We start from the raw sequence: 16,503 nt of genomic DNA, 5'->3' as shown, positions 1-16,503 counted from the left end.
ATGATATGTTTTATTCCATTTTTATACGATATTTTACTGAAAGCTTAATCCCATGATTATGACGTAAACAATGTCGTGCTGTTTCTATATTGAATAAATTATCTTCATCTACTGATGGAGTTAACTACTGATGTTTTAATTTGGCGTGTACATTGGCAATAGTCACATAAATTCCATGATTTTAATATGAAATAAAGATGGCTAAACACTCAAAGTTTCCCCATTTTATCGTAGTTTGAACGGTTTTTCTTGAACACCTTGATAACGCCCTCTAACATGAATGTTCCACTACCAATGAAGTACTTCGTAAAAGTATTAGATCTGAAAACCTTGTTTTCGAAACTTTTCGAAGACATTAAGTTTGCGAGAATCTTAGCAACGAAACATCTCACTCGAAACTCACGGTTATCTGATATGTCAGCAAAGCTGCCTTGTCTCATTAGCCTTTGGTCAAGTCCTCCAATCATAGAACTACTCTCTCTCTCTCTCTCTCTCTCTCTCTCTCTCTCTCTCTCTCTCTCTCTCTCTCTCTCCCTCTCTCTCTCTTTCTGGCGTGCACGAGTAACTGGTCGCTCGAGTAAAAAGGTATATAAATTTCCATCAGAAGCGGCAAATGGAATAGTGCAAGAGCATTAATCAGCTACGTGTCTCTTTCTCTCTCTCTCTCTCTCTGCCTCTAACTACGCGAGCTAGAATAAATCGCCGTGCTACCTCTCGCGAAGTATAACGTCACCGAAAGAACGCGCGCGCGTCAAAAGTAGGCGAGTCCGCCGTTATAGAGCGCTTCCCTCGCTCAAAAGCTAGCACGGCGCCTTCTCTTTTTCCAACCTCTGTTCCGCGCGCGACACCGTTCCGCTAGTCCTCGCGATCAGCATAAACTTCGTATTGCTTCGTTATTTTGCACTTGGCCACGCTGCCTCTCGTCGACGGCAATTAATCCGCACGAAATGTTTCTTCGCAAATGACTCGCATTCATTCGCGCCATAGAGTGCGTTCGACTCGCTTCCGCGATCGACATTTAATGCGACTTGCGCGAGCTTCACCATCATTTCAAATCCGATCTGAAGTGATAGCTGTGAAGTTTACTGTTAGCACTCAACTTCGACTTCATATTCAACATGTCGATTGAGATGCACTGATCGAGCTTCAAGCTGTTTAATCTACCTATGCATTCCATTTACTTCGCTATTTCCATTTGCGCACCGTAATAATCTGGCTGACGCGAGATCCTTCCGCAAAATGGATTATAGACCACGTTTATTTCACCCATTTCAAAATAAACGCCATCCGCGAAAAAAAATAAATGGTATACACGCATCAACACTTCAGACATTTAGCACAATTATTTCCATTCATTATCCTCCATTTCATGCACGTAAAATAGCATATATTAAAATAGTGAATCGTGATTGTAATTTTGCAAACCAATGAGTCAGCCAGTCGTCTAAAGAAAGGCCGTAAGAGTCGTAGAGGAGAAATGGGCTAGAGAAACAGTGAACGAGATCTCGTTTTCCAGAAATCAAAGACAATTAAAAATAAAAGCCGAGTGGCGCAATAATTCGCATTCCAACAAGCGGCAGCGCGCTCGTGCGACCTTACAAAGGTCGGCCGCGATCTCGTGGTCGACGCGGCCGCTATTATCCGAGATTCCGCGAGATCGGAGAGACAGAAAGAGAGAAAGAGAGAGAAAGAGAGAGGCGGCAATTGAATCGATAAGATCTATTCTACACCGCGCGCCGCGCACCTGCACAACGCAATGAAATTCTTTTGCAGCCAGTACACCGTTGTTTTTTTTACTTTTTTTTTGCAATGCTGATCGAGTTCTTTTTATTTCAAGCTCGCGCACACAGCTGAATATTTCGAATTGGCGTTCGCGTAAAACTGCGTACGCGCGCCGTAAAGTAAATACATCGCTTTCGAGGTAACGCGACGCTCGCGAAGAACAACGTAAAGAAAAAAGAAAAGAAAAATGCAGAAACGAGAAAAGCTCGAGGTGTCTCGTGTAAACAGCGAAGAAAGCCGATCGCTTCGGTGGTCTAAAACTGACAGAGATTTGCGCCGCGACGGAGATCATGCCAATTAACGGGATTCGATCGGCGCGCTTTTACTGCTCCGGCTTAATCTCGCAATCTCCGCGTCTTCTAGAAAACATACGTGTGTGCACAGGAAAGTTGCGGATGTTTTCTCTTTCGCTTGGCTCGCTTCTTTTTCGACTTTTCCGCTCGCGACGAGGCGACGATCGAAACGAGCTCTACCTACATCTCGCTGGGAAAAGATTGACGCTTGCCTCATTTTCGAAATAGACCGAGGCTCTTTGCCGAAGCCAACGGGCGCAAGATGCTCGCAGATTCTTTTTATTATTATTATATTTCCGATCAGATATAATTTGATTTACGTTTATAATACGAGTAACTTCAAACATCGATTCTTCGATGATTACTTTTGACTTCGCAAAATCTCACGAAAATCACATATTGCGCCCATCTTTTGGTATATAGCAGTGTAAAGACCTGTAGCCACTCGATGATATTGCTTCCGCTATACCATTTTCGAAAGCTACAAGGTTGTCAAGGAGTGGTGGTACATCTGGACAAGCGTCTTGATAAGTTCTCACTCGTTACATCCGATTCGTCATAGCCAACGCCAAAAATTTTGATTATTTGCGCCGTAGATCAACAATAAACAGTCGCTCGGCCGTTTTCTGGGCGAAGGACGAGTGAAATTTGTAGTCTCCGTGGAACGCAATACTTTGCAATCAGGATTCACGCATAGAGAAGGGACGTATAGTTCGTTATGCGAGCTGTGAACCACGCGCGATAAATTCTAGCTGACTGCCAGCAAACCCATAAATCGGCAGAATGATACGGACAAGTTAACAACTCGCTCGCGCGTTGGCCTATTGGGTAATGTGGCGTTAATCACATCTGTTCCAGGAGAATATATTCGAAGGCACGTTAAAAAATTAATTATAATAATATCGTGGAACAATATTAATCCTCGTTACGCGCTGATTTGTACTTCGTGAGCGCGACTGCAACGTTTAGTAGTCTTGGCGCAACGCGTGCGTTGATGCTGTGAACGCGAGAAACGATAGCAATTTTTCAATTCAAATCGTACGTTTCGTAAGAAAATTTCAATGTTGGAATGAGTCGAATGTTTATTACGGGACATTTTGTGGCTAAGTTGTAAAACTAATTAAAATTTATGTCTGAATCTGCGGAGACCTTCTATTAATTCTAGAAATAGTTAGAAATATATGCCGAATGCCCAGTGATTTTAGTCGGAGCAGGCACGCAGGCATCGAATCTTGTCTTTAAATTGAAATAATCTTCCCTCCAAATGATTCGGGGACAACGATGTAAACATTGAACACTTGATAAATGCTTCTCCACTGAAATCATTCGCATACGGATTAACCTCTTCGCACCTTTAATCTGCTAGAAATCCAATCGTACTTGGAAAAATCCAGATCACATTTCCCATTGGCGTATCTATGTGAATGTGAGAGAGATTGTATAAGCTTTCAAATATAACAACTTGTCTTTCACAGATCGACTCACTGCGATCTTTTCTCGAGGTCGTCGCTCGATCGCGACTTTCGATATGCAAATTGAAACTAGATATTAACAGGTCCTTAAGTTTATAATCATTTCTATTTTATATTTCAACTTTGTTCACGTTTGAACTATTTCAGTAGATTTAATTTATCATGACTCGTCGTGTTATTATTCAATCATCATTGTATAAGCAGACGTATATGAAACTAAGCCAACTTTGGTATAATATTGCAAAAAGAACTTAATTGTCGTAGCACTCCTCTACTCCTTTTTTGGTTACAAGAAATTATCTACAAAATTAATACTAGCACGATTTTCAAATTCGTTAAGTATGCTCTCGAAAAGGTAGTCAATTTATTGATTTCAACGAGCTTAATCTTTACAAGGATAAATGATCTAATTGCACATAACGTCATAATATTCAACCGCTTTGAAAAAATTTACTTATAATCCGGTGATAAATCGAAAAAGAAAATGACATTTACGATCAATCAGCAACAACCACAGACTCTCGTTGAATCTTAATTGGCGCCTTGCAAAATCAAATGAACAAGCGAGCAATTGGCGATTAATTAAAAGTAAAAATGTCACGTGATTTCTAAAAAAACCAAAAGAAAATGCGCCATTTCATTACACGGGCATTACAATCGATGCAGGATTCCGGAATCTAGTGGAGCTTTCGCACGGTCACAACTTCTACCCATACGTGTATATACTTTCACCCTGGAATCCCAAATGTCAAGGTATTCTTTAACAGGTATAAACCCGATAAATTTATCCATCGCTCTGGTTTTATGTAATGCACTCGTGTATACACGAGCGGCGTGCAATATCGTCGATCGTTTCTCAAGTGTTTGCCTTGTTGTTCTGCTCCTCGGCCGCCTATTATTTCATCGACTCGCCGCCAAAAATGGCTATTGATGGTTTTGCTGCGCTTTGTGTTATAAGCGATACGCGTCGCGCGATATGCGATTTACAAGCGAATTTCGAGATATTTAAGAGCCAATATACAATAAAACACACGCGATGTACATGCTCGTATCGTTCAATAGAATAACAAGGTTTATAATATGAAAAGCAGATTTTTAATTATGCAGCTTTTCACTTACTCATTGTAAATTATTCCCGTCGCTCTCTCGGTGCAGTTTGTTTCACTGTTTACCATGTGTCAATCCCACTCGAACATTCATTAGAGCCGCAACTGTATAATAGTTGGAATCGCGTAAATCGTAGTGCACATACACCCACAACATCTGCACACGCGCAACTTTCTATTTCTCATAGATTTCCATTGAATCGAGATTTAATAAACGAAACTTTTACTTGGCTAAAGCATCAATAATAATAAAAAAGAAAAAATAAAGAAAAGAAAAAAGAACAGAAACAACGGTGTCATAATCGCACGAAGATTTAATAAGATTTTGCGAAAGCGCGTGATCATTAAGTAACCCGACACCTCCACGCGCGCGCGCACATGCGCGCGTGTCGGTTGATAATGCGGCTAATCGGCCGTACAACTGGCCGGCAAAACTCCAACCTCTTGCGCAACGCGCAGGTATAGCGCATTATACGTGCGTTCACAGCGCTATTTTTTAATGCCCTCGGCTTTTGAGCTCCGAGTGCCTCTTTGGGCGCGACCGCACGGCCGCGAGGGAGTGCCGCCGCTGCTCAATTGATTAACGATGAGCCCGCACTGTCGCTGCGCACGATCAGCGCTCGTGCGACCGCCAATATAACATATCCCAACGCTTTCTTTTCTCGGCTAATGAAGAGCGCAATTAATCATCGCGATGGCGCGACACTGTTTGCCAAGAATTTTCCACTATTAAACTGCATTTTCAAAAAGGCTCACTTGGCATTCTTATCTGATCGACATCTACTACATTTAATAACTGCGGCTGCAATGTAACATACCGCCCCGTAGAATTTTCCGCGTGGATTGCATTATTATTGTGAGCTCGTTTCGCAGCGCATTAAAATCGAAGAAAAAAGAGAAAAAAAATGCCGGGGTGTCGGTGCGACGATAATTGCGTTCTTTCACTTGCGTGCAACGAGGGCGTTGACGCGATTTCGTCACTTCGCGGACAGGCGCGCGCGCGCGCAGGTGCTCCGCCAGGCCGATCGTAAAGTGCGCGGCACGCATTTGCGATCGTGACACTCGCGAGGGAAATCGCGTTGGCAACTTGGTCAACGACACTATAAGCTGCTTGCTGCGCGTTTTACTTCTCTCGGTCGCGCTGCAATTATACATCTGTTTCGTTTCTGACACCTCGGGTCGAGGTTTCTTTTCGCCTCGTAAGGAGGTGTCAGTGAAATTACAGTCATTAGTTTATTACAAGTTGCCTTTAAGATACATATATACTACTATAAATCATTAATTATTCGGAGATTTTTCGGATTTTTACTGCTTGTGATGAAAAACATGCGTTGACGAGTTCTTTCATCTATCCAGAATAATTCATTCGTTTCAAAGTACATAGATTGATTATTAAACTACTCTTGTATTTGTATAATACAATTTTTGTCATCAGATAACAAAGCTGGACGGATTTATTTTTTCGGCTAAAAACAAATTTTCATTTTCGATTGCGACGGTTATAAATTGTTCTGACTCAGTGTTCGGTTACGGCGCTAAATGGTACATTTCAATGCCAGTGCAAGAACGTGATTTGACCCTCGCGTAGATGTTTGCGACCGAGCGAAGAGGTGGTCAAGCGGCCACGCGAGGCTCGAATCACTTTCTCGTACTAGTATTGAAACGTACTATATTAGAACTAACATTGTTGCCCTAAGCGACGATATCCTTTCACAAGTTTAACGATAATCGACTACCATCGTTTATTCTTCATGTATAACATATGTATTATTCGTTTCTAAAGCACAATGAAGTAACTTTTTGCTTTTTTGAAGAGGAAGCTTTGGTTTAGTGGAAGTAATTTCCTCGATAATTTTTTCTTCATTTATTTTTACTTTTGGTTTCATGTAGACACCTTTTATACTTAATTTGTTATTTTCTTACACCTTTTTGTGCTGGCAAATGTTTTCGTCACTCATTATTCCGTTTCGATGTATTATTTGCTATGCAATTTTGGAGCTTAAATGTCAAATACGGTGATTTCTGTGTACGCGTGTGCGTATGATGTATGCACGCGTGTTTGTGATCTGTCCATCGTTGAAGCATTTCTAGTCAGCGGACCGATTCCAAATTTTCTCGAAGCCCTTGCAAATAGCTCTCAATATGACGAAAAAATAGATTGTTTTATTAAAAATAAAAAATAAAATTTTTATTGGATGAGTAGAAATCTGTTTAGAGCTGTTTATTCAATAAATAGTTAGCAAAAGTATATTTGCAGATAGTTGCGTTTCTATCGCTAAAATTTGAAGAAAAATATTTGTTTACCGACAATAGTAAAAAGAAGGAACACAAGGGGGGGAGGGGATTATTTGTTTGTGCTGTTCGACCGAAGAAAACGTTTTCTAGAGCAACTTTTCAAAAAAATTTGTTGAATAAACGTTATATTTTATCACTAGTGAGGTTTACACCCGAGACTGTGGAGATAGTACATTACCTGGCCTATGCGAGGCAAGTAGATTCTTGTTTCATGTCGAGTGCAGTATCTTTCAACAGGTCGTGCGGTAAGTACGACTTTGCCGCATGCTCGGTGAAAAACGTGCGCTCAAATTCAGGCTTTCCACGTTGTTTTAAAAAATACCGTAGCTAACATGTATGACAAAGAGATCCTCGCTTCTCTCGGGCGTAAACCTCACACCAGACAAGAATCGATCCGTACTAGTTAGATAATATACTATTACAAAGCAACACGTGGAAAGCTCGAATTGAAAGGAGCCAGTTGGTATTACGCAGTGAAAATTATAAGTTTTCTTTACAGTGGTATAAAAAGCTTTAATAAATCGTGGATATTTCTTATCATGAAGTACTCGTTAAATGCTTTTATTTTCTTTATTTCTTTTAAGTCCTAAAATCTTAGGTAAGGGCAGGGGAAGTTATTTTAATCGTAACACCTTTTTAAAACGTTAGAGTAATCGAAAATCATTTTTGAAGGACTTATTTTTTGTCTTTTAGACTAATACTCCAAATCGAGTGAAAAATTGTTCGAAATAGTCCATTTTACCATTTTTATGAGAACTTTATCAAATTAATCCAGAAAGCATTTTGAAAAAAGATGAGCTCTACAAAAATGATTTTTCTTCACTTTAATGCTCAGAAAAGCGCGGAAATCCAAATTGTTTCAAAAAGTGTTACGGTTAAGGAAAGTTTCCCCTGTCCTTACGTGGGATTTTGGGACAATACCAGCTTGACCCTGTAATATGGTTAACTAACAAAACCACATTACAATGAAATTTGTATTAACTTATAAAGTATCGAGTATAACGTTTGCTAAATTTTTCGCAAAGAAAGCAAATAACGTTACGAAATAAAAAGCGCGCAGGTTTTTTCGATCTATATATCTTTGAAATACCTGCACGTTATTTTAAATACAACATGCAGCTGCCGTATAACCGCTTCATCGGTCCACAATTCGATAAGTGCCCGGTCTGAGCAGCGCGCGCGTTTTCCAAAAACTCGCGCCCAGTGTTATAATAAAACGAAACTACTGGTTGCGTTGCTCAGTATAGACGTCAAAGGATTTTCTAGGCGTAGCTTTCTCAGTCTTGCGACGAGTGAAGCGACAGAGAGAGAGAGAGGCAGCGCCAAAATTAGCTCCTACTGCAGCCATTAGGCGATACAAATTGCAGACAAATTCGGATATCACGTTGATGCATAACGTCGCTCCATCAAGTCCGAATGAAGACGTCGGCGAGTCGCGCGCTTTTCTGCGGCACAGGGAGATTACACGCCGACGCTCCACGGCATTTCGTCGCCGTCGCCCGCTTACACTTTGCATTGTGCAGCGAGGACTCAACCCAGCTTAGCAGCTGCTCATACATATATCCACTGCGATTGCAATTGTTAGCTCGTGGACTTCCGATTGACCGTACGGCTTCTTGCGTGTTAAGCAATACAGTGCTCATTTGCAAATGCCGTAAAAGAGCAATAATACTTTGCTCGCGAATAGTTCAATTTAAGTGTCTCCGTTTCTTCACATTTTATCCTTGCACGCCGCGCATGATTTTGCATAAAGCGAGCGCTCGAGTGTTTTCTTTTGCAATATTTCTTACGCGCCGGAACTATATCGTGGCCAGCAGTTTTGCGAGGCCTAGGCTAGAGAGCCGATAAAGAGATCGAGATAGCAAAGACACATTGCAATTGATATTTGGCAGCAGCAGCCGGTTCGCATTTGCAGCTCCGGCGAAAACTCTTGGCAGTCACTTAATACGCATTCCACGCGTTCTACGCGTTAAGGCATCGGGGCCCAACCGTTTTATCATCATATCAATATCGAAACTTTCGTAGTAGGCGAACTCGCACGTGCGACTTTCTCGATAAATTATCTATTCGAGCGTCGGACGTTTTCTTGGAATGCAAAAGTTAAACGACGATCGGCATGGAAATATTTATAAATGTCAATGTTGTTGCACAGACCAGTCATTTACGAGAGGTTCTCATCCCACTTACACCGAACGACCATATCAAAGCCTTCAGTGACGCGTCTCGTCCGTCAACGATTTCTCGGATAGACGCGAGTGTCAATCGCTGTAGCTCAAGAAACATGTTACGCAATGGGAAAAAGCGAAGAGCAGCCGAGGCAGGTTTAAATGCGGCGCCTCTGGCGTTCGATGGTAGAACGCTTGCCGAATAACGAGGCCGACGAAAGCGAGTGTGGAAGGGAGATGGAACTCGGAAAAACAAAGTACCGAGGGCAGCGCCGCCGGCCTCCGAGCTCGGACCACTGAAAAATCGCTGGGGCGCGTTCGACGCCAAAATACACGTCAGACCGCGCATACCCATCTCGAAATAAGACATGTAAAATTGGATCCTTTCGCCTATTTATACTCAACCTACTGTATTTCTCTCTTGGCCAGTGTTTACCTGTTGTCCAATATCTAACCAAATTACTCCGGCGACAGCTGGCTCTCACGCTCTGCTTTTCCGGTAGCGCGTCTTACCGAAATCGCTGTTACTGGGACGGCAGAGCAGCGATTTCATCAGAAGAAATTAATTACGCGTACAGTTAGAATTTATTTTACGAAAACTAGAGAAAAATGTAATTTTTTGTATTAAAATTGATTTTTGTATTTTATAAATCATTGTAAACGAGGTTGATCTCGGTTTATAATTTGGACGTAATAATCGTTGACTGACGTGGATTTAAGTGCTACGAGCGATGAAACAACAATGCATTTGGGCAATCGGTCGTAAATGTGCGCGTCTCGGGAGACAACGAGCCGGTTTCCGTGGATTTCCGATGGAAGCCAGCGATCCGCGAAATTCCAGGCGGGGAGCTCATGCAAAGCGCGACAGGAGTGTCACCGCCGCGCGCGCGCGCGTGCTCGTGATCTCGTGACTCGGCAAAGCGGGCGCACACGATCGCGGCGGGACCATTAGTCCCGTTTGCCGCACGCTCGCATTAGAGGCCGCCCGCCCCCGGTGAGACACAATGCCTCCCGCAAAGCAAAGGTTTCGTGCCCCGAGACAACACACAGCGGCCTAAAGAACTTTACGAGCTGCGAGAATGATGACGATGACTGACGTGAAAGTTATTGGAATGCTGTTTTCTTATACCTGCCATTAGGCCTTGCGTCACCGACAGCAATAAGCCTTATTTTTCGTTCTTTTGCTTTTTTCATTTCTTCCCTGCAGCCGAACGACAGGCGCCGTGCTTCCACTTTTATAAGCTTCTATAAGGCAGGGAAATGGCTAATTATTATTCTCGTGATTTGTACGACTAAAACACTTTGATGAATTTTCTAGTGGCTAAGTTTTTTTGTTCGCGTGATTTCACATTTTGCTCTATCGACACCAGCCTGACAAATAAATGTTGCTCTTGTAGTGAAGCAAACGTAGGTGAAATCTGAAAAATTATATAAATACATGTCCTCGTAGGCTGAAAATTAATCGCAGCTGTTTACGGAAACAAACATTCGTTGCGGTTTATTGCCATTGCTTTATTTTTCAATTAGTATATTCAACGATAAAAAATATCGAAAAAAATATTGTTTACGAAAAATCTAATCGAGGAAATCGCGCAGAAGAATAAGTAAGCCAACCTCATAGAATAAGATAAAACATAAGGTGTGAACCAGATAAATTACATTTTTAATCTTGATGTCATTACTCGATATACAGGATGTGAAAGTACTGTACCTCGCCAGAAGCTAAAATCTTTCCGGTACGACCGGAGTATCGAATTAAACGGAGCCGATAAAGAGATATTGATAACTCCATTTGAAAAATATAAAAATGGAGAACAGTCCGTTTAGTAGTTTGTGATTATGTATAAAGACAAACGGAAGTAGTAAATTATTGTGAAATTTCACATAAACTTTTTTCCGCTGAAACAGAGAAATGACAATAAAAAAAAATGGCGCTCTTTGTTTATCGGCGTGCAATGTCCGAGAGCGCGAGACTGCCTGGACGGCGCCAAGCTCGTACGCGTGTACGTCTGCAAGTCCGAGATATTTTTCCGCGTGGCAAGCTCCCTTGTCCAATGCGTCGATCGAGCATGGGACTTTCTCTCCATTGTCGGCCGAGAGATCGATTACTCGTGTGTGTACGTGTGTGCAGGCGGCAAAGAAAGAAAGAGTAAAAACGAGATCGGATAAGGCGCCACCGTTGCGCAATACTCTCCAGGGACACGCGCGTCCGCGTATATAGTTTTGGCGCGTAGCTACGATCTGTCGGGAGACTTTTATGGCGTCAATCGATTTATACGTTCGCCGCACGTGAAACGTTTGCGCCTATACGAAACGTGCCGCGAAATAATACCGACATGCGATATTGCTCTTGATATGTTGATCGCGTACGCTCATTGTTTTGCTTCTTTTGCCATTCTCTTGAAATCAAATTTGTTTCAAGTATCGGACCTCAAATGCGTTCATTTCATTTTTATCCAATAACTTTGCTGTCGGATTAGCTGCTGAAAGGGCTTATTCTTGTAATTAGAGAATATATCTAAAACCAGCCTACGAATAAAGAGTCCCTCTCTTTATAATATTTTTTGCTTCCATGAAAATTTTCATTATTTCATTGAAGACTTCCAGTGTACTTCAACACGTGGAAGTAGATTGAAACTAAAAATAGCAGTTTCAAAAATCTTTATAATTATTCAAAAATCTTATTGATCATTACAGATCAGTCGCTTCAACTTATTTTGATAAACATTTAAAAAAATTTCGGAATTGTGGAACGCTGTCAAATCTGTACAGAAATTCATTGCAACGAACGAAGAGTTTGAAACATCGGGAATAACCGCAATGAAATGTTTATAACAATCAGACAATATGCTATAAAATATTTTTACAAAATATGCGTTAAATCGACTTTGATTTTAGATTTATATTGTATTGTATTAATTGCATTTGAGTTGAATTGTATCAGTCTTCAACTTTCTGAACTTGCGTTGACACTGCTGTTCCAATGAAATATATGGGTAATTATTGGCTATTTCGATTGACTTGTAACCCTTAGGTTGCGGATTTTTTTTTAATTTGGCACAATTGTTGTACACATAAAAGTGAGATTTTTCCCAAATTTTAAAGACGATACATTAATTATATCAAAAGTTGTTAACAATTAAAAGAAGATGCCTCGGTTTACGTTGCAACGGCAGCGGGACGTCTTCGTGGTCTTACGCTAAGGCGTTTTCTTCTAATTAGGGCTACACCTTTCGATATGTCGGGCCCTTGAATTTTATGATTGATTTCGATAGCAAAAATCCTCAAGAACACGTAGGAGCAAGAATTTTTCAAAAAAAAATATACTTTTTGAGATATTAGCAATTGTTTAAACAAAAAGATAATAACTTTCGAAAAAAATTGTTTATTGTTTATTGTTGTAAGTATTTCGAAATTTTAAGGCATTATAAATATTTTCAAAAAAATCCGACTTCGATATCTTTATTAGTTTTTAAAATATAGCCGTTTGAAAATTTTTTATCATTTTTCTTCAATTGTTAATAACTTTTGATATAATTAATGTATCGTCTTCAAAATTTGGGAAAAATCTCACTTTTATGTGTACAACAATTGTGCCAAATTAAAAAAAATCCGTAACCTAAGGTTTACAAGTCAATCGAAATAGCCAAGAATTACCCATATTCCTGATGATTTTATCTAAAAATGGAATAAAGAAACTAACGCGTTTAATTACGGCATTATAATCGTAATTATCGAAACGAAAATATTTTATTGCGTGTCGACTGCGAGCAGAGAGCTGAAGGCATAGCCCCGAAAAAAGAGGCCTTCGAGACTACTATTCGAGATAACGATTGAAAATTAACTGCAAGGCATAGCCGTAACTAATGATCGAAAAGGCACAATAGCGCAGGAAAGGACAAATTCTGCCATTGGCATACCCAAGGCAATAATTTGTAAGCGCAGCGAGAGAAAAAATAAAAATAAAGTGTGGCGCATGCTAAAGCCGAGTGGTGTACACGCCACTGCTCGTTAGCGAAGCCAATGAATACGGTACCCGGGCGATAATTAGGCTCTCCTTCTCTCGCTCTCTCTCTCTCTCTCGGCGTGTATAACTGTAAGCACAACTCGTCTCTTCCGATACGTAACAAATGATAAAACAATGGCCACATGCTCGGCACGCATCTACTTTCGCTACTCACTTCATTATTCTCCAAACTGCCACATGTCCTGTCCTGCGGCCGCACGAATGCATCACTCCACGAGGATAGCTCTCGCGCCAAATTAACGAAGCCCGTTAGATAAGCCCCGTCTTTCTTTCTAATTTACATCTGGCTCGGCCTGCTCTTTGTTGCTTGACAACGTGTTCGGCCTGCCTCCCGTGTGTAGCTATTATACGTCGGCTCTCTTTGTTCGTCGCGCGGGCATACGTTCGTTCCGCGCTGTCACAGTGCCGGCCATTTTTCTCTACTTCATTCGTCAATTTTTTCTCACTCGAAGGAAAGTAAAATTGACAAAAATAAGGAGGCTGCGCTGCCACGGATGGGATTCGGGGATTTTCAGCGATAGCGATTCTCAGACGAAAGCGCTTCCGTCGGCAAACGATCTCGCTGGAGAACCTATACGGACCGAGATAAATTTCGCTAAAGACACAGAGATTTATATCGCGCTCGAGCACTTTCATAATCATGAGAAAATCCCTGCGGAACTTGAAGCGCCGCTAGATAGCGAGCTCTGCGCTAAATTATCAAAGTCAAATTACCAAAAGAAAATACGCGAGCCAAGTCGAATATTAATGAGCATTAATGAAATTTGAATCGCAGATACTTACAAAACCGAGATACTCTCTTTCTCTCTCCTCGCGCGCCTGGAAAAAAGCCCAGCAGCCACGTTACATCAGCCCTCTGAGCGTTATCAGTTGCTTTTGTTCGAATGGCCGTGCCTCCTTTCTCTTTCGGCGCGGTATCTTTCTCTTTCATCGATAAGCGTGACACACGATTTATATTAATGCGGAACGCAGCAGGTATTATATCCATACGTATAAGTTCCGAAGGAACGACGGCAGCAGCAGCAGCAGCAGCAGCAGCAGCAGCAGCAGCAGCAGCAGCAGCAGAGGGAAGCAAAGAGCTTAAGCGTTTAATTGCCAGCGGGCATTTTGATGGTGAATCGTAATTAACCGAGTCATGGTTGTAACGGTATATATCTATACAGTCTGGAGCTCCCACAAACGGACTCGGGCGGATAATGATAGCCGTTTTGCTTATTTGTATCTCGCAGCTCGCTAAAGACGACTATCGTAAAGGGGAAATTTGCCGTATTTATACGCCAGCTACAATTATCTCTCGGGCCGATCGAAGCTTATAAACTCCAGTTTCCGAAGCTTTGTTTCCGCGCATTCTTGGTGGCGAGGCACTCGATAACGTACCTTTGTGGACGTTAATTTGCGTGATACCGCGAACAGTCAATCGGGAACGACGACGCGATGCGTCGTGGCAATGGCGACAAACAAAAAAAAAAAAAAAATAACCGAGTAACAAAAAAAATGAAATCTCAGCTTGTGGCTGTCCGCGAAAAACGGAAAGAACGGCCGCGTCGCCGCGTTAGAAGTAGGTGAGTCCGTCGCCGGAGAAGCGCCGTTATATAGACTCGCGCGCGCGATGCAGTGGCACACAAGATCGTCATTTCACCGCATTTCTTTTCTCGCTGCGAGAAGCATATAGAGGCCGATGACGCGCGAACGCTGTCCGCTATGTTTCTGCGTAATCATTCGATGCTTCGTGTCAATGGATATCGCTGCGGCACAACTTTGATTTTTCAGTATCATTTGCCAGTATCCCATTGATTATTTCACTCGCCACGATTCTCTTTGGCTTTTCTTCGAATATAAATGATTCTGCCTATTTGCAGGTTCGCGTGTTATAATCGAAAGAGAAGCTCACAGGAAATGCACAGAACATCTTGATGTTACTTGATCTAGGGGTGAGCGCCACCTATTGTATTTTAAAATAATGCGCTCATTAACTGACTAACCCGTCGCGCTTAGTTAGTTGAGTTGACGCCACGCTTTCGAGTATATCGCTGTCTCCTTGTCACATTGCACTGTATTGCACCATATATATATAATAAATAATAATATTCCAACCGTGTGATTTTCATTTACAACAACGATAGCAGTAGAGTCTACAACGTATATTGACGACTGCCCGGTTATTCCCGACGCACTGAGGTTTAATTACACGCACGAGGTGCCGACAAGCCTCTACCGGCCGAGATGAAAAAGTTCGACACAAGCACGACAGATCATGAGTCTGCGATAGATTCCGAAATAGTCGGAGATAATGGAGAGCATTCCACGACGACGAGCGGCAGCGATCTAGGCCAAACAAAGAAGAAGCGAGCGTACGCGCATCGCTGGTTAAACTCGCAGGCGGCCGAGCAAAAAGCCAAGCGCGACTCGACGACGATATGGAGTGCGTCTCAAGCAGGCCTAGATTACAGTTGTCCGGCTGCATGTATCCTTCGGTTCTGGCATCCTTGGATCTGGTATCAGGCTTACAAGTGCAAAAGAGGCTGCGGAATGCGAGGGCGGGGTCTCTCTCTCTCTCTCTCTCTCTCTCTCTCTCTCTCTCTCTCTCTCTCTCTTCTGTCGTCAAGCTTTTTTCCTATCGCACCACAACACACACACACACATTCAGCTGCAGAATAGAGAACGTCCCTAACGAACGTAAAGAGAGAGGTGAACTTGAAGGCCGCAGTCAATTTCATATATAGCCTGCGCTCTCTCTCTCTCTCTCTCTCTCCCTCGCGACATACACACACGTACGCGCACACGACTATCGCGTTTTATACACGCGAGGTTGTTCACCTAGATGATCGCTGGCAAGGCTCGGCTTTGTACTTGCTCAACCAACCCACCAAATCTGCTGTTTTTTTTCTTCTACTCGATGAAAGGCTTCTCTCTTTCATCAGCGATTCCTCTTTGCATTTACTTGGGAATCGGATGCAAGAGCGATGGAAGGGATTGATTTCTCGTATTTCTCGTCGACGAAGTGAATTTTCGCGAGCCGCTCGTGCGTATAGCGCGATAAAATGTAGTTCTTAAACGATCGCGAAGAGTACCGAGCAATGCACACTATTGCAGTTGACGCTGAAAAAGAACAAGATGCGATATGTTCGAACGCCGACGGTCAGTTGTCTTACTTTATGCTTTCGTTACGGCTGTCCGAAGTATTATTGGAGTGTTTTATTTAGCTATTGGCAGTCTGTTATAATGACAGCCATCGTCAGTAGAGCCAACGTTGCCCAGCTTGCGAGTCTGTACTTATTTGCTTTGAGTACCACGAGCCCTTCGCCATTGTAAACTATCTAACTGTTATCAACGAGCAAGCTTGTAAATGTAATTGGAGCGAGC

This window comes from Phymastichus coffea, unplaced genomic scaffold (assembly GCF_024137745.1).
Source record: "Phymastichus coffea isolate CEN01 unplaced genomic scaffold, Cenicafe_Pcof_1.1 PCOF00038, whole genome shotgun sequence".
Lineage (NCBI taxonomy): Eukaryota > Metazoa > Arthropoda > Insecta > Hymenoptera > Eulophidae > Phymastichus > Phymastichus coffea.
This window is presented reverse-complemented; position numbering follows the sequence as displayed.